The 23440-nt window shown below is 37.2% G+C and overlaps 1 non-coding gene and 1 pseudogene across 1 annotated transcript; one reads left to right on the forward strand and one right to left on the reverse strand.

Annotated features, from left to right (window-relative positions):
* Nucleotides 1-15539: 15539 nt before the first annotated feature.
* Nucleotides 15540-15645, reverse strand: LOC129671811 (U6 spliceosomal RNA). The gene has a single exon (XR_008719402.1). It is a non-coding gene; the product is annotated as a U6 spliceosomal RNA (small nuclear RNA).
* A 1467-nt stretch (nt 15646-17112) lies between these two features.
* LOC129671102 (40S ribosomal protein S23-like) lies at nt 17113-17541 on the forward strand (annotated as a pseudogene).
* Nucleotides 17542-23440: the final 5899 nt, after the last annotated feature.

Genomic DNA, 23440 nt, shown 5'->3' on the forward strand with positions numbered 1-23440 from the left:
TATGTGGTTTGGGCATCAGGGTAATTGTGGCATTATAAAACCAACTGAGAAATGTTCCTTCTGTTTCTACTTTGTCAAATAATTTGAGGAGTAATGCCAGTAACTTTTCTTTGAAAGTCTCACAGAATTCTGAGCTAAAGCCATCTGAGTTAGGGATTTTTGCTTTGGAGGCTTTAAATGACTGCTTCATTTGGGGCTACTGGTCTATTAAAAATGCTTATCTGATCCTGAATTAACTCTGGTAAGTGGTACATGTTTGAAAAGGATCTATTTAAGTTTTCTAATTTTGCATGGAGTAGTTTTTTTTTTTTTTTTAAGTATGCCCTTTTGAATCTCTAGATTTCCTCAGTGTCTCTTGTTATGACCCATTTTAATTTCTAATTTCATTAATTTGGATATTCTCTCAACAAATTTTAATTTGGATAAGGGTTTGTCAGTCTTAACTTTCTCAAAACAACAAACAAAAACAGCAGAATCTTTGTTTTATTGATTCTTTATGTTGTATTGCTTTATTTGTTTGTTTCAGCTTTAATGATTTTAACCCTTAATATGTTTATTTCTTGCCATATTCATCATTGAGTGAATTTTCTTCTTGTTTTAGGGTTTTCTGGTGTGCTATTAAGTTACCCGTATGAGATACCTCCATTTTTTTAAATGCAGGCACTTCATGCTATGAACTTTCTTAGAACTGGCTTTGTGTCCCATAAGTTTGGTTATGTTGTGCATTAATTTTCATTCAATGCTAGAAAGTCTTTAATTTTTTTCTTAATTTATGTCTTGAACTACTTTTTTCATTTAGCAGTGTTTTTTCATTTAGTTCAGTTTCCATGAGTTTGTAAGCATTCTGTTATTTCTGTTCGTATTGTTATCCAGTCTTTTTTGCTGTTGTTAGTTTTTTTCTTTTTATTTATTTTTTATTAATTACAGTTTATTCACTTTTTATCCCACCTGTAGCTCTCTCCCTCATTCCCTCCCAATCCCAGGCTTCCTCCCTCTTCGTCTCCCATGCCCCTCCCCCAGTACACTGATAGAGGAGGTCCTCCTCCCATTCCATCTTACTCTAGCCTACCAGGTCTCATCAGGACTGGTTCCATTGTCTTCCTCTGTGGACTGGTAAGGCTGCTCCCCCCTCAGAGGGAGGTGATCAAAGAGCCAGCCACTGAGATCATATCAGAGACAGTCCCTGTTCCCATTACTAGGGAACCCACTTAGATACTAGTATACAGGGTGCTATTTCTGTTTTCCTGTATCTGTTAAGAGTTGTGTTGTTTCTGAGTATATGGTCAGTTTGGGAGAAAATTCCATATTCTGTAAAGATCTGTTAGGTCTATTTGGTTTATAATATCAATGAGCTCCAGCATTTCTGTTTAGTTTCTGTCTGGATGACCTCTCTATTGGCAAGTGTGGGGTACTGAAATCTGCCACTATCAGTGTGTAAGGACCAATATGCGACTTAATCTATAGCAATTTCTTTTATGAACAAGGGTGACCCTGTGTTAGAGGCATAAATGTTAAGAATTGAAATGGCATTGTATTGGATTTCTCCTTTGATGAGTGTAGTATCCTTTTATATTTCTTCTTCTCTTCTAATTAATGTTGGTTTTTCTGTTTTCTTAGATATTAAATATTCTTATATATTAAATATTTCTTAGATATTAAAATGGTTGTGACAGATTGTTTCCTAAATTTGTTTGTTTGGAGTATCTTTCTCTATCTTTTATTCTTAGGTGATGTCTATCCTTGATGTTGAGCCATGGGTCTTGGATGTAGATGACAGCTTTTATTTTGATGTTGTTCTCGCTGTTTCTGTGTCTCTCTCTGTCTCTGTCTCTGTGTTTCTCTCCTACCCTCTCTCTTTCTCTCTCTTTTTCTCTCTTCTCTTTTTCTTTCTCTGTGTCTCTGTGTGTGTCTGTGTGTGTGTTCTCTCTTTTGACTTACTGGCCTGGGATACATTTATTCCTTTTGTTTTCTTTGGTGTGGTAAACCTCTAACACCTTCCTTATGGCGAGTGGCAGAAAGAGTGTTAAAAAGGGATGGAGGTCTGAGTATGCAGCTTTGTGTTCCTGTCCAACCAAGGACCATTGATGGAGCTAACCTAGAACCCCTGCACAGACGTAGCCCATGACAGTTCAGTGTCCAAGTGGGTTCCCTAGTAATGGGAACAGAGACTGTCTCTGACATGAACTCAGTGGCTGGCTCTCTGATCACCTCCCCATGAGTGGGGAGCAGCCTTACCAGGCCACAGAGGAAGACAGTGCAATCAGTCCTGATGAGACCTGGTAGACTAGGATCAGAAGGAAGGAGAGAAAGACCACCCCATCAATGGACTTGCAGAGGGGCATGTGTGGAGAAGGGAGGGATGGTGAGAATGGGAAGAGAGAAGGGAGGAGTTTACGAAGGGATACAAAGTGAATAAAGTGTAATTAATAAAAAAATTTTAAAAGGAAAGGATGGAGTACACCAAAACAAAAAGCAAACAAACAAACAGAAATAAAAAACAGAGCCCTCTAAACCACATGACAGACACACGTAAGAACTCACAGAGACTTAGACATCAAACACAGTCTATGCAATTCTGCACCAGATGGGTCCTAGATCTGAAAAGAAAAGTATTACACATCCCCAACCCAGAAAACATCTCTAATAATAACAACTTGAAGATGAAATTTAGTTTCCTCTAGGAGACTTTCATTGGGTAAACAAACTACATTTCAAAAGAAAATACTTTAAAGCTTTTCTAAGCTATTAAAGACAAGGAAACAAAAAATGATTCACCTGAGGTGAATTCTAATTTCAAAAATGAGTCAAATTGTCCATTAAAGAATACTTTGTAACATGAAATGAGCAGTGCATAAACAAAAGTGTTAAGAAATTCATAGTGAATAACAAAGTTAGAGATTCTGTTAAAAATAATAATCGGTAATGTTTCCTCAATGAATGACACAAGTTCAGTAGTCATTAAAATTGACAAATTACTACATTTGAGCTTATCATAGATTTTATGGTTGATATAATAATTATAAGCCCACTTTTTCTTTTAGTGAAAGAGAAATTGAGACCATAAGTGATTTTCTAGGTTTGCTCTATCCTCCAGCAAAATCACAGGATAACTGAATGTAGAAATCAGTCAAAAGCTGCAAACAATAAAAAATTTCTTAACATATGAATGCTCAAAAATGAATTCAAAAGCAAATATAAAATGCATTTCCAGCACTAGTCACCCGTTACATTGCAGAGCTACACTACAGCTTTGGCTAGAAACACAAATGTGTTCTCTACGTGTGCACGCCATCAGTCACGCCGCACCAGCAAACACTGCCTGAATAAACTTCAATCCCAGTTAAAATTACTGTATTGGAGGGGCCAAGCCTCCTCTGGGAAAGGTGCAAGAGTGCAGACCTCTCTCCTTCTGGCAAGGCCTGAGGAGTTGGGTCCCAACATGGCGAGGACCTGTTGGGGATATTTGTGCAGAAATCCCTGGCCTTCTCAAAGGATGGCTTGGTTAGCTTTTGCCTTGTGTTTGCATTTTTTGTCTTTGCTTTCAGCATTTCTTTACTTTCACTTGATCTGTGACAGAGGATTCCCCAGAATCATAAAAAGAAAGCTAGGATTGTGATTCGTTCTTGTTCATTTCTGAGGATTGTGGGGATGGAACTGATCAATACACCTCTGTTTGTTAATAATGCTGACAAGGTTGAGTCAACCCAAGGGCCTGGTCTGAGTACATCATCTAATGTCCAAATGTCCTCTCATAATGGGAAATTATTGCTGACAAAAATTTGCCCACTGACCTGTTCCAAACAGCTAGAAGATTATCAAAGGTTAGAAAGGTCTTTCTGGACCACTAGCTCTGAGACCTAACATAACCTATGAGTTATTGTTGTTGTTTGATGCTGCCATTGCTGTATTTTTATTTTTGTTGTTTATTTTACATGTTTGTGTTGTTCTTGAACAGGATTGTAGAACAGTTTTGCAGATATTCAAAAAGCACAGAGAAAGGTGTTACTGAGGTCATTCGTGTTAATTTTGTATGTATCAAGACCTCTTTTACAGTTTGCTTTGTCAACAGTGAGCTTGATTTCTAGTTTTTTACTTGTAATGAATAAGTCTCCACTGAACTTTTGCTCTTCTCTTGAAAGGAATGCTTTCAATGTCATTTTTCTGTACTATGCTTCTGTTGTTTTGTTGGCTCACAACACAAACCTACAGGAACAGCTAATGGAGAACATGCCCCCTGACAGTCTGCTGTTCATTACTTTAGGAAAAGAACACACAAGAGGAAAATACAGACTACCTATTTGGATGTTGTTAAGAATTTCCAGGCACCTGAGTTCATTTTTCTGTTTAGCCTTACCTTCTACATGGTCAAGCTCCTTTGATTTCACAGGAAATGGCCATGGGCAACATTTACAAGATAAGATATTCACCCCTATTCCAACACAGTGGATAACAAAAGAACACACTGTCCACTCAAGTGTTTCACCCCTCGTTGGCTTAATAAAATTGGGCTCTATTAAGTTTCTCAAAAAAATAATGATTGCATACTGTAAGACTGACAGGCATTTATAAGTATTTGAAGTAAGTGCGGAGAGTATTGGGTTTGTTTTGGCATCCGATAATGAATATAATACAAGGTTAATTTATACCGTGCACACTTGAGGTCTAGGTTGCCCATCTGCTAGATTGTTGTAGGAGGCCTAGGGTGGTTAGATATGTTGGTCTTCTTGTAGCACTCCTATCACTTCCAAGTCCTTTTCTCTTTCCTCCCAGTTTTCCACAAGACTCTCTATGCGTCATCTAATGTTCGGCTGTGAGTCTCAGCATCTGTTTCAGGCACTGCTGAGTAGCACCTCTCAGAGGTCAACTCTGTCAGGCTCCTGTCTCCAAGTTTAGCAGAGTATCATTCATAGTGTCGGGTCTCCAGTAGGATGGGTCTGCTTGGGCCAGGCGTTATAGGCATTGCCTTAATCTCTGCTCTATCTGCCCTTTCTTTATCCCTGGATATCTTGTGGGCAGGGTAAAATTTGGGTCAAAGTTTTTGTGGGAGTGTTGGTGTTCTCCTCCCTCTGCTTGGAGACTGGTCCATTCAGTGGGTGTCCTTTTCAGTCTTTCTGGCCTCTGCTAAAGTGAGTTTCTGCTTGAGTACCTCATACCCTTCCAGGGGTCTACCCTGACTTAGGTCTCCAGCTTGTCACAGAGATACCCCCACCCTCCAATTCTCTTTTCTCCATAGGCCTTCTGTCCTCAGTCTCTCGCTCTCCCCAGGTCTGATCTCCACCATAACTCTCTGCACCCTGTTTCCTACCTTGTCCCTCTCCTCAGCTACTATGTCTGTCTATGCTATCTTCACTTCCAAGTGAGATTTATGCATCCTTCCTTAGATTGTCTATATTAATTATTGTCTTTGGATCTGTGCCTCATAGTATGCTTTTCCTGTAATATATGGCTAAAATCCACTTATAAGTGAGTACATATCAGATGTGTCTTTCTGGGTGTGGGTTACCTCAAACTTCATGGTTTCTGTGTTTGTAATAGCTGAATAGTGTTCCATTGTGCAAATATGCCATAGTTTATATTTGTTTAATTTGATGTTGGTAATTGGCTTGCTGTATATAACCTTTACTATGTTTAGGTATAAGCTTTGCATCACTGACCTCTCATGATAAAGGGGTGTTAGATTTTTGTCAAAGGCTTTTTCTGGATCTAATGAGATGATCATGTGATTTTTTTTCTTTTAGTTTGTTTATATGATGTTACATTGATGGATTTTTTATATGTTGAGCCATCCCTGCATTCCTGGAATGAAGCCTACTTGATCATGGTGGATGACATGTTCTTGGGTTTGGTTTTCAAACATTTTATTGAATATTTTTGCATGGATGTTCATGAGTAGAACTGGTATGAAATTCTCTCTTTTTGTTGAGTAGTTGTGTGGTTTATGTATCAAGGTGACTGTGCCTTTGTAGAATGAGTTTGGCAGTGTTTCTTCAGTTTCTATTTTGTGGAATAGTTTGAAGGATATTGGTATTAGCTTTTGCTTGAGTGTCTGCTGGAATTCTGCACTAAAACCATTTGGACCTAGGATTTTGTATTTTTGTTAGGAGACTTCTGATAACTGCTTATATTTCCTGATATTGATTTAGCTTTGGTAGATGAAATCTATCCAGAAAATCATCCGTTTCCTTCAGATTTTCTAATTTTGTGGCATATAGGCTTTTCCAGTAATACCTAATGATTTTTTTATTTCCTCGTTGTCTGTTTTGTCTCCCTTTTTGTTTCTGATTTTGTTAATTTGGGTATTCTCTCTCTGCCTTTTCCTTAATTTGGCTAAGGCTTTATCTATCTTGTTGATCTTCTCAAAGAACCAGCTGTTGCTTTCATTGATTCTTTATATCCTCTTTATTTCAATTTTATTTATTTTAGCCCTGAGTTTGTTTCTTGTTCTCTACTCCTCTTTGGTAGGTTTGTTTCCTTCTTTTCTAGAGCTTTCCAGCTAAATTACTAGTATGAAATATCGCCAATTTCTTTATGAAAACATTTAGTACAATGACCATTTTTCTTAGCACTGCTTTCATTTTTCCCCATAAGAGTGGGTATCTTGTGCCTTCATTTTCATGGAATACTAGAATGTCTTTAATTTTGTTCTATATTTCTTCATTGAGTATGTAGTTGTTCTGTTTCCATGAGTTTGTAGGCTTTCTGTTGTTGAATTCCAGCTTTAATCCATGCTGATATGATAAGATGAAGTGGGTTATTTCAATTTTCTTATATCTGTTGCTTTGCTTGCTTTGTAACAGGGTATATGCTCAATTTTGGAGAAGGTTCTATAAGGTGCTGAGAAGAAAGTATAGTCTTTTGTGTTTAGGTGAAATGTTCTGTATATATCTTTTAGGTCCATTTGATTCATGACATATTAGTTTCTTTATTTCCCCATTTTGTTTCTGTCTTGATCTGACCATTGGAGAGAGTGGGTGTTGGAGTCTCCCCCCTTTAATGTGTGCGGTTCCATTGTGTAATTTAACCTTTAGTAATGTGTTTTGTTATTAATGAGGTGGCCTTGCACTTAGGGTATAGATGTTCAGAACTGAAACATCATGGTGGATTTTTCCTTTGATGAGTATGATGTATTCTTCTCCAGCTATTTTTACTAACTTTGGTTGAAAGTCTGTTTTATTAGTTACTAGAATGACTACTCCAGCTTGTTTCTTGGGTCTGTTCGTTTAAAAAATATTTTCCCTGCCCTTTACTCTGAGGTAACATCTGCCTTTATTACTGAGATGTGTTTCTTGTATGCAGCAGGAAGAGGGGTCCGGTTTTCATATCCATTCTGTTAACCTGTGTCTTTTTATTGGGGAGTTGATGTGATGCCATTGATGTTAACAGATATTAATGAGCAGTTGTTGCTACTTCCTGTTATTTTCATGTTGGTGGTGGTAGAGTGTATGTGTGTATGATTCCTTCTTCTGGTTTTGATGATGAGGAGTTATTTATTACTTTCGTTTTCCTGGGTGTTGTCTTCCTGGTAGTTGACCTCCTTGGGTTGGAGATTCCCCTCTAGTATCTTCTATAGGGCTGGATTTGTGGATGGGTACTGTTAATATTTCTTTTGGTCATTGAATATCATGTTTTCTCCTTTTCTGGTGATTAAAAGTTTTGCTGGGTATAGTAGTCAGGGCCAACATCTGTGGACTCTTATTGTCTGTAAGATATCTGTTCAACACCAAGTAGACTAGAACAGAAAAAAAATTCTTCATGTCACATCATAGTCAAAACACTGAACCTACAAAAAAAAAAATTCTAAAAGCAGCAAGGGAAAAAGGCCAAGTAACATATGAAGGTAGACCTATCAGAATCACATCAGATTTCTCAACAGAAACTATGAAAGCCAGAAGGGCCTGGACAGAAATCATACAGTCCTTAAGGGTCCACAGATTCCAACCCAGACTACTATACCCAGCAAAACTTTCAATCAACATAGACGGAGAATTCAAAATATTCCAAGACAAAACCAAATTTAAACAATATCTACATAGTAACCCAGCTCTACAAAAGTTACTAGAAGGGAAACTCCAAACCAAAGAAAACAACTACATCTAAGGAAACAGAGGAAATGGATAACTACACAACAAAAAAATCAAAAGAAGACAAGCAATGAAACTCAGTGACACCACCAACACCACATCTAAAGTAAGTAACAATTGTTGGTCACTAGTTTCTATCAACATCAACGGACTCAACTCCCCAATAAAAAGATACAGACTAACAGAAAGGTTGTAGAAACAGGATCCATCATTCTCTTGCATCCAAGAAACACACCTATGCAACAAAGATAAACACTACCTCAGAGTAAAGTCTGGAAAAATGTCTTTCAAGCAAATGGTTCGAGAAAACAAGTGGGAGTAGCCATCCTAATGTCTAATAAAATAGACTTTCAACCCAAGTTAATCAAAAAAGATAAGGAGGGCCACTATATTATCATCAAAGGAAAAATCTACCAAGAGGATATCACAATTTTGAATATCTATGCCCCAAATACAAGAGCACCTACATTCGTAAAGGAAACAATATTAAAGCTTAAATCACACATTGATCCTAATACCCTAATAGTGGGAGACTTCAACACTCCACTCTCACCAAGGGACAGATCAACTAGACAGAAAACAAATAGGGAAATAAAAACACTTACAGAGACCCTAAATCAAATGGACCTAATAGACATCTACAGATCTTTTCATCCAAACTCAAAAGAGAATACCTTCTTTTCAGCACCACATGGAACCTTCTCCAAAATAGACCATATAGTTGGTCATAAAGAAAGCCTCAACAGATACACAAAGATTGAAATAATCCCTTGTATTCTATCTGACCACCATGGACTTAAGCTGGACATCAACAACAACAGAAACAACAAAAAGCCGACACGCACATGGAAACTGAACAACTTGTTACTCAATGACAGCTGGGTTAAGGAAGAAATAAAGAAAGAAATTAAAGACTTCCTAGAATTCAATGAAAATGAAGGCACAACATACCCAAACTTATGGGACACATTGAAAGCAGTCCTCAGGGGAAAATTTATAACACTAAGTGCCTGCAAGAAGAAATTCGTAACATCACATACAAACAACTTAATGGCCCAATTGAACACCCTAGGAAAAAAAAAAAAGAAGCAGATACACCCAAGAGGAGCACATGGCTGGAAATAATCAAACTCAGGACTGAAATCAATCAATTAGGGACAAATAAAACTATTCAAAGAATCAATGAAACAAAAAGCTGGTTCTTTGAGAAAATCAACAGGATAGACAAACCCTTAGCCAAACTAACTAAAAAGCAGAGAGAATCTATCCAAATCAGCAAAATCAGAAAGGAAAAGTGTGACATAACTACAGACACTGAGGAAATTCAAACAATCATTAGGTCATACTACAAAAGCCTATATGCCACAAAATTTGAAAACCTAAATGAGATGGACAATTTTCTTGATAGATTCCATCTTCCAACATTAAGTCAAGATCAGGTAGAAAGACTGAATAGCCCAAATCCCCCAAGGAAATTGAAGCAGTCATTCACAGTCTTCCCTCCAAAAAAAGCCCTGAACCAGATGGTTTCAGCGCGGAATTCTACCAGACCTTCAAAGAAGTGCTCACACCAATTCTCCTCAAACTATTCCACAAAATAGAAACAGAAGGTACATTACCAAACTCATTCTATGAAGCGACAGTCATCCTGATACCTAAACCACACAAAGACCCAATAAAAAAAAGAGAACTTCAGACCTATCTCTCTTATGAACATTGACACAAAAATACTCAATAAAATACTTGCAAACCGAATCCAAGAACACATCAAAGATATCATCCACTACGACCAAGTAGGCTTCATCCCAGGCATGCAAGGGTTGTTTAACATATGGAAATCCATCAATGTAATCCACCACATAAACAAACTGAAGGAGAAAAACCACATGATCATCTCCTTAGATGCTGAAAAAGCATTTGACAAAGTCCAACACCCATTCATGTTTAAAGTCTTGGAGAGATCAGGAATAAAAGGCACATATCTAAACATAGTAAAGGCAATATACAGCAAGCCTATAGCCAACATCAAACTCAATGGAGAGAAACTTAAATCAATCCCACTGAAATCAAGGACAAGACAAGGCTGCCCACTCTCTCCTTACCTCTTCAACATAGTACTTGAAGTCCTAGCCAGAGAAATAAGACAACTAAAGGAGATCAAGGGGATACAAATCGGAAAGGAAGAGGTCAAAGTGTCACTATTTGCAGATGATATGATAGTATATATGAGCGACCCCAAAAATTCAACCAGAGAACTCCTCCAGCTGATAACAGCTTCAGCAAAGTGGCAGGATACAAAATCAACTCAAAAAAATCAGAAGCCCTCCTGTATACCAAAGACAAAAGGGCCGAGAAAGAAATCAGGGAAACAACACCCTTCACAATAGCCATTAATAACATAAAGTACCTTGGGGTGACACTAACCAAGCAAGTGAAAGACCTGTTTGAGAAAAACTTCAAGTCTCTGAAGAAAGAAATTGAAGAAGATCTCAGAAGATGGAAAGATCTCCCGTGCTCATGGATTGGTAGGATTAACATTGTGAAAATGGCCATCCTGCCAAAAGCAATCTACAGATTCAATGCAATTCCCATCAAAATACCAACTCAATTCTTTACAGACTTTGAAAAAAAGATTCTCAGCTTCATATGAAGAAACAAAAAACCCAAAATCTCCAAAACAATCCTGTACAACAACAGATCATCTGGAGGTATCTCCATCCCTGATCTCAAGTTGTACTACAGAGCAATAGTAATGAAAATTGCATGGTATTGGCATAGAAACAGAAAGGAGGATCAATGGAACCGCATAGAAGACCCAGAAATAAACCCACACACCTATGAATACTCGATTTTGACAAAGAAGCCATAACCATTCAATGGAAAAAAGACAGTATCTTCAACAAATGGTGCTGGTCCAACTGAATGTCCACATGCAGAAAAATGAAAATAGATCTATATTTATCACCCTGCACAAAATTAAAGTCCAAGTGGATCAAAGACCTCAGCATAAAACCAGATACTCTAAATCTGTTAGAAGAAAATTGGGGAAGAGCCTAGAACTCATTGGCACAGGAGACAACTTCCTGAACAGAACACCAACAGCACAGGCTCTAAGAGCAACAATCAATAAATGGGACCTCATGAAACTGAAAAGCTTCTGTTAAGCAAAGGACACTGTCATCAAAACAAAACGACTGCCTACAGATTGGGAAAGAATCTTCACTAACCCTTTATCTGACAGAGGACTAATATCCAGTATATACAAAGAACTAAAGAAGCTGAAAAGCAGCAAACCAAGTAATCCAATTAAAAAATGGGGAGCAGAGCTAAACAGAGAATTCTCGACAGAGGAATATCGAATGGCAGAGAAACACTTAAAGAAATGCTCAACCTCATTAGCCATCAGGGAAATGCAAATCAAAATGACCCTGAGATATGACCTTACACCCATCAGAATGGCCAAGATGAAAAACTCAAGGGACAACACATGCTGGAGAGGTTGTGGAGAAAGGGGAACCCTCCTCCACTGCTGGTGGGAATGTAAACTGGTACAACCACTCTGGAAATCTATCTGGCGCTTTCTAAGACAATTAGGAATAGGGTTTCCTCAAGACCCAGCTATACCACTGCTAGGTATATACCCAAAGTTTGCTCAAATACACAAAAGGGATACTTGCTCAACCATGTTTATAGCAGCTTTATTTGTAATAGCCAGAACCTGGAAACAACCCAGATGTCCATCAACGGAGGAATGGGTACAGAAATTGTGGTATTTTTACACAATGGAATACTACTCAGCAATCAAAAAGGAGGAAATCATGACATTTGCAGGCAAATGGTGGGATCTAGAAAAGATCATTCTGAGTGAAATATCCCAGAAGGAGAAAGACAAACACGGTATATACTCACTTATATAGACCTATAAGATATGATAAACATAATAAAATCTATACACCTAAAAAAGATAATCAAGAGAGTGGACACGGGGTAAGATGATCAATCCTTGTTTAGAAAGACAGATGGGATGTGCACTGAAAGTATGACATGAGTCTACTGAGCCATCTGAAAGACTCTAACTAGCAGTGTTGTCAAAGCAAAGACTCATGACCAAACCTTCAGCAGAGTACAGGGAATCATATGAAAGAAGGGGAGTTAGTCTGATGGGAAAGGATAGGAGCTCCACAAGGACCAAATATATCTGGGCACAGGGTCTTTTCTGAGACTGACATTCAACCAAGGACCATGTATGGATATAACCTAGAACCTCTGCTCAGATGTAGCCTGTGGTAGCTCAGTAACCAATTGGTTTCCCAAAGTGAGGGGAACAAGGACTATTTCTAACAGGAACTCAATGACTGGCTCTTTGGCCTCCCCACCCCCCAAGGGAGGAGCAGTCCTGTTAGGCCACAGAGGAGGGCTTTGCAGCCAGTCCTGAAGATACCTGATAAAACAGGATCAGATGAATGGGGAGGAGGTCCCCCCTATTAGTGGACTTGACAAGGGGCAAGGTGGAGATGAGGGAGGGAGGGAGGGACTGGGAGGGAATGAGGGAACGGGACACGGCTGGGATACAGAGTTAATAAAATGTAATGGATAAGAAAAAATAAAATTAAAAAAAAAGATATCTGTTCAATCCCTCTGGCTTTTAGTGTTTCTGATGAGAAGTCAGGTGTAATTCTGATAGTTTTGCCTTTGTGTGTAACAACCTTTTCCCTTGCAGCTTTTAATATTCTCTTTGTTCTGCACATTTAGTGTTTTGGTTATTATGTGGCATGGTGATTTTTTTCTGGCCCAATCTATTTAGTGTTCTGTAAGCTTCTTGTATATTTATAAGCCTGTCTTTATTTAGGTAGGGGAAGTTTTCCTCTGATTTTGTTGAAAATATTTTCTTTACTTTAGAGCTGTGTGTCTTCTTTTTCTATTCTTATTCTTAGGTTTTTTTTCTTTTCTCTTCTTTTTATAGTGCTCCAGATTTCATGGATGTTCTGAGTCAGGAGCCTTTTAGATTTAACTTTTTTTTTTTTTTTTTTTTTTTGCTGTTGAATTGATTTCTTCAATCATTTTGCTACTCCTGAGATTCTCTCTTCCATCTCTGTATTCTGTTGATGATGTGTGTGTCTGTAGTTCTTGTCCTCTTCCCTAGGTTTCCCATCTCCAGGATTTTCTCAGATTGTGTATGTGTGCGTATTTTCTTTCTTTGAGTTCCATTTTAGATCTTGAACTGTTTTATTAATTTCCTTCTCCTATTTGAATGTAGTTTCCTGTATTCCTTTAATTTCTTTAATGGATTTGTCCAATTCTTTCACCTGTGTGTTTGCATTTTCCTGTGCTACTTTGAGAGCTTTCTTTCCCTTCTTTAAGGCTTCTATTATTTTTATAACCACAGACTTAAAATCTTTTTCTTGTGTTTCAGGTGTGATAGTATCTTCATGGCTTGCCGTAGAAGGACCGCTGGTTTCTGGTGGTGGCATATGGCCCTGAGTTTTGTTTCTTGTGTTCTTACACTGGGCTTTAGCTATCTGGTTGGCTCTGGTGTTTGTTGGCTTGGTGGTTCCTTCACTGGGTTCACTGTCTGTGTCTCTGGTGGGCCAGGCAGATGAGGAGCAGTTTGAAAGACTCGCAAGCTGAAAGCTGGTCCAGTGCTACAACGGCCTCTTCATGATGGAGAAAATGGGCATGGGTCCCTCACCTAGCTCACTTCTACTGGGCTCTGTGTGCTTAATTCAAGTGGGTCAGGTAGATGGGGAGCAGCAGAAAGATCTCCAAGCTGAACACTGGTCCAGCACTACACAGGCCTCCCCCAGATGGAGGATAATGAGGGTTGAGTCTCACCCCCAGATCACCTCCCCTGGGCTGTCTCTGTGACCCAGGTGGGTCAGTTCAGGCATCTCTTAAATATTTGTCTATGTGTCCCAGATTTTTCTCTTGTTGCCAACAGAATTTCAGGAGAAAACTCAATTCACTATCCTCAAAGAGATTTAATCTGGTGTTCTGCTTCATGTTCTTGACTATTGGAATTACAACTCTTAACAAATTTGGAAATTCAGAAAACCTTTTAAATTTGTCTACTCAAAATCTGTATGTGAATTTCATAGCTACATAGACAATTGTTGTTATTTCTAATGTTTCTTTTCTTTGAATGTAGTTTATTTACCAAAAAAAATCAATTACTAACAATAGAGGCTATATTAAATTTATTAATTTTACTTTTTATTTAATTAAATTTATAATTTGTTTTCTGTGTAATAAATTAGGCTAAATTTTGCATGCTGCTAACATTCTTTTTGCTTGTATAAGTAGATAAACCTAAAACAACTGCAGTTAAGATGTTTGTTCTGAATTATAGTATATGGACTATTTAATATTTTTTCAAACAAAATAATAAAAACACTTGAGTAAAATGTGGCACTATGAATAGTTACTCTGAGGCAAGCTAGGGCTCTTCTCTGTGATATTAAATGTAAGCTACATATATATGTAGCTTACATTTATAACATGTACTCACCGAAAAGAGAGAATATATCATTAAATACACAAGAAATCTAGCTCACAGTTTCTTCAGACGTTCAGCAGTCTTTACTTTCCGTTCACTCTCTTAAGCATTTACATGCGTGTATATACCCATATATAGATAGACACCCAAAGATGTACATTATAATATAGGAAACATAAAAGTTCTTCAAACATTATTTTAATGGCTACATGGTCCTTCACTCTTTGGAGCTACAGTGAATACTTAATTCTGCAAGGATAGAATATTTTCAGCTGCTACTTGTTCAGGATGGATGCTCTTGTGATCTTATCTTTATTTATAACTGGTGTCTATAACTTTAATTTACATTTATCAAAAAGCTAGTAGAAGTCTCTGCATTGTTTCAAAGAATATGAATATTGTAATTGTCTTGAAGCAACTTCCCAAAAGCTTAATTTTAAGTTTTTTAATAAATTACTGCATTAGCATTGCTGTCAATGTATGAAAAGGGGTTGCTACATCTTCCCCAGTACTGGGAAATGCAATGATCTTTTGTATTTGTCTGGGTTTGGTGCTTTATTGATGATTGATAGAGACTGAGTCTCACTGTGTAGCCCTTAGTGGCATGGAATTTGCTATATAAACCAGCATGTCCTCAATCTCACATAGATTTGTTACAACACCCAAATGAATTTTCCGTTGTTTTTTTTTTCTTTCTTTCTTTCTTTATTAGAATTTATTCACTTTGTATCCCCACTGCAGCCCCCTCACTTGTCTCCTCCCACCCCACCCACCTTCCCTCTTCTCCCCTAATACACTTTCAATAGTGCCCTGATAGGGGAGGGTCTCCTCCCCTTCTATCTAACCCTAGTTTATCAGGTCTCATGAAGGCTGGCTGCATCATCTTCCTTTGTGGCCTGGCATGACTGCTCCTCCCAGGGGGGAGGTGATTAAAGAGCCCATCACTGAGTTCATATCAGAGACAAAAGAATATGGAATACTTCAAGAATTTGTGTGTCATCTTTGTGCAGGGGCCATGCTAGTCTTTTCTGTACCTTATAAATTTTATGTATGTGCTGCTGAAGCAAGCACATGAATTTTCTTTTATTAATAGTGAAACTGTAAAGTGTTTGAAAAAAGTGGTCCTTTAAAAAATTACTGTAGTCAAAATATATAAGGTTTTAATATCCATGAAATTTGTTCAGAATTCTTACAAGGTAACTGGAAGAAATTTAAAATAGACCATTTTAATCATCTTTAATCCATTATTGTAATCTAATTGAATTCAGCTTACAACCAAGTACTTGCAAACTGTGCTACAGATATTGTGAACAAAAAAGAGGTAGACATTCCTTATAGGTCCTGGAAAGGACACCTTTGTCTGAATGTTCTCCTGAGCTAGGTAACAACAAACATATATTACTAATGTTTCTTTTTTTGTGTGTGTATTTTTTGATTGTGGTTGGCTATTGCTGGTGATTTAAGGAAAGACTTACTTCCAAAAACAATGTCAATTGGCAAACAACATTTTTGAATATTAAATAAATGAAGCAGACAGAATTTGCCTGCTTTTCTATCATTTCTTTTTACAAATGTTTGTAGTGCTCTCTAAGTCACGTCTGTGCTTTAAATGAACAAAACACCAGCCTAGAGAATGTGAGAAAATTATATAACAAATCCAAATCCAGTAGAGGGCTAACATCATATATTATAAAGAATTTTAAAAACTTGACACCAAAAAAATAAATAAATAAATAATAAATAAACCAGGTGAAAAATGGAAGATAGTCTCAACAAAGAATTCTCAGTAGAGGAAACTGAGGAAAATGAGAAACACTTTAGGAAATGTCCAACATGCTTAGCTGTCAGGGAAGTGCAAATCAAAATTACTTTGAGATGTCTTATTACACACATCAAAATATATAAGATCAGTTAAAAATGGGATCTATGATGGCTAAGAAATAGAGTAAGCAGGACATTCTGCATTACTGGTAAAAATGTAAATTTGTGTACCCACTATGAAAATCAGTATGGTGGCTCCTCAGAAAGATAGAAATGGAACTACCTCAAGATTCAGATATACCACTCTTGGGCATATACCCAAAAGATGATTTATCCTAACAGAGGGACACTTGCTTAACCATATTCATTGTTGTGCATTCATCAAACCCAGAAATTAAAAATAGCTTAGATTTTCTTCAACAAAAGAATGGATAAAGAAAATGTTGAAAATTTACACAATGGAGTACTACTAAGTCATTTTTGTTGTTGTTTAAGGATAACATCAGAAAAATTGTAGGTAAATAGATGCAACAAGAAAAAAAAATCATCCTGAGTGAGGTAACCTTGACTCAGAAATACAAATAAGGTATGCATTTGCCTTTATGTTGATATTAGCTATTAAGTTAATAATAACCAAGCTACAGTCTATAAAACCACAGAGGTTAGGTATAGAGTAAAGAACTAAGAAGACAGATAGAGATCTCCCTAGCAAAAAGAAATACAACCATTAATTAGGGCTGCATCACCTCTCTTGCTAAGGCCTGTGGGGCTGGAATGATGGGCAAGTGTCTTAGTCTCTGTACTTTCCAGAAGCTCCACAGTCACCAATTGGACCAGAAGCAGCATGGTAAACAACATGAGAAAACCAACTTGGGTACAGCTCCGAAAGCCAGTCCTTTTGGAGGTGCTTCTCATGAAAAAGAGAATAGTGCTGGAAAGTAGGGGTAGGAGCCGAACAGCCAAATTCTACTACCATGAAGTTTGTCAGGGTGCAGCTCATCAAGAACAGCAAGAATAGTTCAGTGTTCATGCCCAATGATGGTTGCTTGAATTTCACTGAGGAAAATGGTAAAGTTCTAGCTGCTGGAGTTACTGTATAAGATCATACTTTAGGCGATACTCCTGGGGCCTAAGATTAAGGTGGACAATGTGTCTTTTTTGGCTTTGTACAAAGGAAATAAGGAAAGACTCAGATCAAAATTTTGACAGTGGAAGCACAGAAATAAGTTTTCATGTTCTGATAAAAAGAATAGAAAGTTATAGATGGATGAGGTGGTGATTGGAACAGGAGAATTAAGTGAAGAGGACGGGAAAGAGGCTGATTAGGACAAAAATATGGGAAGAAACAGCTAAAATTAAGGGTCTCTTGGGGGTAGACTGGAAACCTAATACACTAGAAAATTTCTAAAAACATACACATATGAAGGTGATCTAAATGAAAACATGAGATAGCAAGGGATTGACAGAGTCACAACTGTCTTGTCACCAAATGAAACTTCCAGTACCAAGAGTGGGTTACTTCTAATTTAGTTTTTGGTTAAATGGGTTCAAGGGAATCCCTAAGCAACTTAGGCTGTTGGCAAAACCACAGTTTTCTCTCCACACACTTAGGGTAACACCCTGCTCCAGAAGACAGAATCTACCCAACTCATTGAACACAGAGAAGTCAAGTTTGTACCTAAATAGAGTCTTCATTATGATGAGATAGTGTTCTTGACACTGAAAGGTACTCTACATGCTACGGAAAAATTACTGCCCCTAATCAGTTACAAACACTTTAATCTATAATGGTGTCCCATCTGCAAGATATGCAAGGGCCATGGTGGGACAAAGCTATGGGAGTGACCTACCAATATCTGATTTGGTTTTAGGCTCACTTCATGAGATAGAGCCCATACCAGAAGCTGCTTGGGTAACCAAGAACCTGAAATTAAATGACAAAGGGACCTGGGGTCAATTAAGTGACAAATACTACTGCTATACTAATGAACATAGCAATAAAATGACTCCTAATGACATAATGCTGTACTCAAAGATCAGAGCTCTATTCAGCCATCATTAATGATGCTTTCTCCTGCGGCAGATGGGAACAAATTCAGGGACTCTCAACCAGAAAATTATGCAGAGTGAGAGACTTTGGAAATCACAGCCTTAAAGGGGATGTGTCTATCTCAAATAATTCCTCTCAGATCTTATGAAACCTTGTGAAAAAAGAGGCAGAAATAGCATAAGAGCCAGTGGAGATAGAGAACACTAAGGAAACAAGGTCTTCTAAACACAACACAACCAATACAGATATGAACTCACAGAAACTACAACTGCATGCACAGAACCTAGGTGGGTGAGCACCATAAAGGTTTGTACAGCTGAAAGGAGAAATAGACAGATGCCCTTATCTACCCAGAAACTACCTCCAATCCATAACCACTCACAAATGGAAATTTAGTTTTCTCCAAGGGAGCCTCACTGGAGAAACCCATCCTCTGTTCCCAGGATAATAACAGACCCTACTGCCAAAAGCAGCAAAGTAGACCTCATGTGTACTAGGTTCCTTTGAATTAATACAGGAGTTCCAAGGATACCAATACTTGAAAAGTGAAATTATTAGTCATTGTACTGGGAATATTCCTGTTAAGCAGTAGCTATACAGATGAAGCATGTAAGCACGTGCAAAAGTCTCTTGCTTATTGGACAGAACACTGAATTGCACACACAAAGAATCAGTTCTGGTAATGGCCAAAAGAAATAAATTGCCAAGATGTCATTAAATACACATTTTTTAACCTCCCACAGGTCTGAGAAGACATTTAACAGACCAAATGACAGAAACATCATTAAACACGTAAAATTGTTGAGTTTAATTCTATAATCATGTTTAGTAGTTAAATTAAGCTATTTCTAGTACTCCAGACATACCTTAACCATACCAGGAAATGTGATGACATGGAAATATTAAAATGCTTGAGATAAAAACTTTAGAGTTGAAAACCACACTAAGAAGAAAATTACACCAGGTAAGACTGATGACAATCTAAATATTATAGAAATAATGTTAAGGAATTGAAGACACAGCAGTAGTAACATACAAAAAATAAAAATATAAGAAGAGTGATTTCAGAAAAAAATTAAGTAACCATATATATATAATTTATATATACAATTGGAATATATACAATATACTGTATATATATATACACTATACACATTGGAATATATATATATAGTGTATATATATATACACTATATATATACATATATACACTCATATATATATATATATGAGGCTTAAAGTGACAAAAGGAAACTAAAAATAATGGCTCAAATTTTTTTAAATAAGAAAGAACTAGTAATCTAAAATTATAGAAATTATGATGAAACTAAGCTCAAAAAATAGAATTCCTTACTATTTATTAAATCAAAACTTAAACAACAGCACCAGAAAAACAATCATACTATATGCAGAAGTTAAATGTAAGTATAAAGATAAGATTCTTTTTTATAACAATGAAAACAAAAAGGCATTGGAGAAAATATCTCTTATTTAAAAAATAGAGGAAACATTCACCAATAGAGAAGATTTTACTCTATTTTTCACAACAAACAAAGTAAAATGATGTTTTTAGCAAAAAAAAAAAATAGTTGAAATAATTCATGCTGTCTGAGAAACATGCTATGGTCGTGCTAGCTTGGACATCAACTTGACTAGCTCTAGATCGGTAAAGAAACAAACTGCTGTGCACAATTTTCTACAAATGGTTCTCATAATCAAGTTATTTTAAGTGAGAAGACTGGCTCCTGTAGATGTGGGTGACACCTGGCTATGGCAGCCAGATAAAAGGAAGGGGAAAGCCTTAAACTGTTCTCATCACCTTTTGTCTCCCTAGCAAGTTTATTGAGCCTTTTGCCTGTTCTTGTCATCACTGCTTATATTACAACCCAGACTCTTCCAGTTCTAACATGAAGATCAATAGCTTTCCAGCATTAGCATCAGATTGGGTCACCAGGTTTGGGACTGTGCAGCTATGTGTTTTTCATCCTCTCAGGTGTAAAGACAGTCATTGTAAGATTACCCAACCCCAAAGAGTAAGCTAATCTAACAAATCTCATTATAATATATTTCCATTCTAATTGACTGTTCTCTGCAGAGAATCCTGACTCATATATTTGCTAACATTCCTCAAGAAAGGCCAAAGTAAGACCAAATAAAATCTCTACTTAGGGATGAGGAACACACTATGTCCACTGAACAAATAATGGCTTCATTTTAATTATTTAAAATATAACTGCTTGAAGAGAAAATGGCGCATTGTAAAGCTTATTACATTTTAAGACAGAAAGTATGACAAGAGTAGAAAAACTTATGGGAAGGAAAACATGATTGGAAGGTACATAGTGTTAATATTCTTGTTTCATTCGTGAAGTAAAAATAAAAAATAAATAAATAAATAGATAGATAGATAAATAAATAAATAATAAATACAATGACAAATTAAAGGTTTGTATTTTAAATTCTAAACTAGCCACTAAATTGATAGAGTTTTCATTATCTAGTACCCATGGTAATATTACGGGATCATCAAACCTACAAGTCCAGGAGAAGGCAGTTACAGATGAAAAAGAAAAAAAAATGTAGTGCAAAGAAAAATTAAGTGAAAAAATTGATATTTTAAACACAACACACCAGTAATTTCATTACATGTAAAGGACTTAAATAGGCCAGTGGAAAGTCAGAATTTTCATACTTAACCAAAATTGTAAATGCTTTTTATGATAAATTAATTTTATTTGCAATAAGAATAATAAATTTTAAAAAAGATGGAAAAAGACATATAGTGATAACTTTGAACATCAGAAAGCCATAGAGTGTACAACAAGGTAAAATTTCTTAGCAAACATACAGCACAATATCATAAATTATTTTTGGTTTTGAGCCTAGCCTATAATGGCTGAGCCCTATCTGACTCTGTTGCCTGCCTTTTGATCCTGTTACCCTAGCTAGACTTTCTTTTTTTTTTCTTTTTTTTATTATTATTATTAGTTACATTTTATTAACTCTGTATGCCAGCTGTATCCTGCTCCCTTATTCCCTCCCAAACCCTCCCTCCCTCCCTCATCTCCTCCCTGCCCCTTTCCAAGTCCACTGATTAGGGAGGACCTCCTCCTCTTTCATCTGATACTGTTTTATCAAGTATCTTCAGGACTGCCTGCAAAGTCCTCCTCTGTGGAGTAACAGGACTGCTCCTCCTTTGCGGGGTGGGGAGGTCAAAGAGCCTGCCATTGAGTTCCTGTCAGCAATACTCCCTGTTCCCCTTACTATGGGAAACCGATTGGTTACTGAGCTACCACAGGCTACATCTGAGCAGAGGTTCTAGGTTATATCCATACATGGTCCTTGGTGGAGTGTCAGTCTCAAAAAAGCCCCCTGTGCCCAGATATATTTGGTCCTTGTGGAGCTCCTATCCTCTCCATGTCATACAAATTCCCCCTTCTTTCATATGATTCCCTGCACTCTGCCGAAGGTTTGGTTATGAGTCTTAGTATCTGCTTTGATACACTGCTAGGTAGAGTCTTTCAGGGGCCCTTTGCGGTAGGCTCCTGTTTCTCCTATGTCCAATGAACCTCTGATTTGTCTTTCTAAGTGAGGATTGATCATCTTACCCCTCTTTCTTGTTTATCTTCTTTAGGTGTATAGATTTCATTATGTTTATCATATCTTATAGGACTATATGAGTGAGTATATACCATGTGTGTCTTTCTCCTTCTGGGATACCTCACTCAGAATGATCTTTTCTAGATCCCACCATTTGCCTGCAAATTTCATGATTTCCTCATTTTTGATTGCTGAGTAGTATTCCATTGTGTAAAAATACCACAATTTCTGTATCCATTCCTCCGTTGATGGACATCTGGGTTGTTTCCAAGTTCTGGCTATTACAAATAAAGCTGCTACAAATATGATTGAGGAAATGTCCTTATTGTGTACTTGAGCAAATTTTGGGTATATGCCTAGGAGTAGTATAGGTGGGTATTGAGGAAGCACTATTCCTAATTGTCTGAGAAAGCACCAGATTGGCTTCCAAAGTGGTTGTACCAGTTTACATTCCCACCAGCAATGGAGAAGAGTTCCCCTTTCTCCACAACCTCTCCAGCATGTGTTGTCCCTTGAATTATTCATCTTAGCCATTTTGATGGGTGTAAGGTGACATCTCAGGGTTGTTTTGATTTGCATTTCCCTCATGGCTAAGGATGTTGAGCATTTCTTTAAGTGTTTCTCTGCCATTCGATATTCCTCTACAGAGAATTCTCTGTTTAGCTCTGTACCCCATTTTTAATTGGATTACTTGATTTGTTGCTTTTTAACTTCTTTAGTTCTTTATATATGCTGGATATCAGCCCTCTGTCAGATATAGGGTTGGTGAAGATCCTTTCCCAGTCTGTAGGCTGTCGTTTTGTTCCGACAACAGTGTCCTTTGCTTTACAGAAGCTTTTCAGTTTCATGAGGTCCCATTCATTGACTGTTGCTCTTAGGGCCTGTGCTGTTGGTGTTCTGTTCAGGAAGTTGTCTCCTGTGCCAATGAGTTCTAGGCTCTTCCCCACTTTTTCTTCTAACAGATTTAGAGTATCTGGTTTTATGTTAAGGTCTTTGATTCACTTGGACTTCAGTTTTTTTTCGGGGTGATAAATATAGATCTATTTTCATTTTTCTGCATGTAGACATCCATTTGGACCAGCACCATTTGTTGAAGATGCTGTCTTTTTTCCAATGAATGGTTTTGGCTGCTTTGTCAAAAATCAAGTATTCATAAGTGTGTGGGTTTATTTCTGGGTCTTCTATTTGGTTCCATTGATCCTCCTTTCTGTTTCTATGCCAGTACCATGCAGGTTTTATTAATATTGCTCTGTAGTCCAGCTTAAGATAAGGGATGGAGATACCTCCAGATGACCTGTTGTTGTACAGGATCGTTTTAGAGATTCTGGGTTTTTTGTTTCCACATATGAGAAATATGTGAAATTTTATGAAAATCTTTCTTTCAAGGTCTGTAAAGAACTGAGTTGGTATTTTGATGGGAATTGCGTTGAATCTGTAGATTGCTTTTGGCAGGAT

The sequence above is a fragment of the Psammomys obesus genome, unplaced genomic scaffold (assembly GCF_907164565.1).
Source record: "Psammomys obesus unplaced genomic scaffold, mPsaObe1.curated_primary_1811, whole genome shotgun sequence".
NCBI classification, from domain to species: Eukaryota; Metazoa; Chordata; class Mammalia; order Rodentia; family Muridae; genus Psammomys; species Psammomys obesus.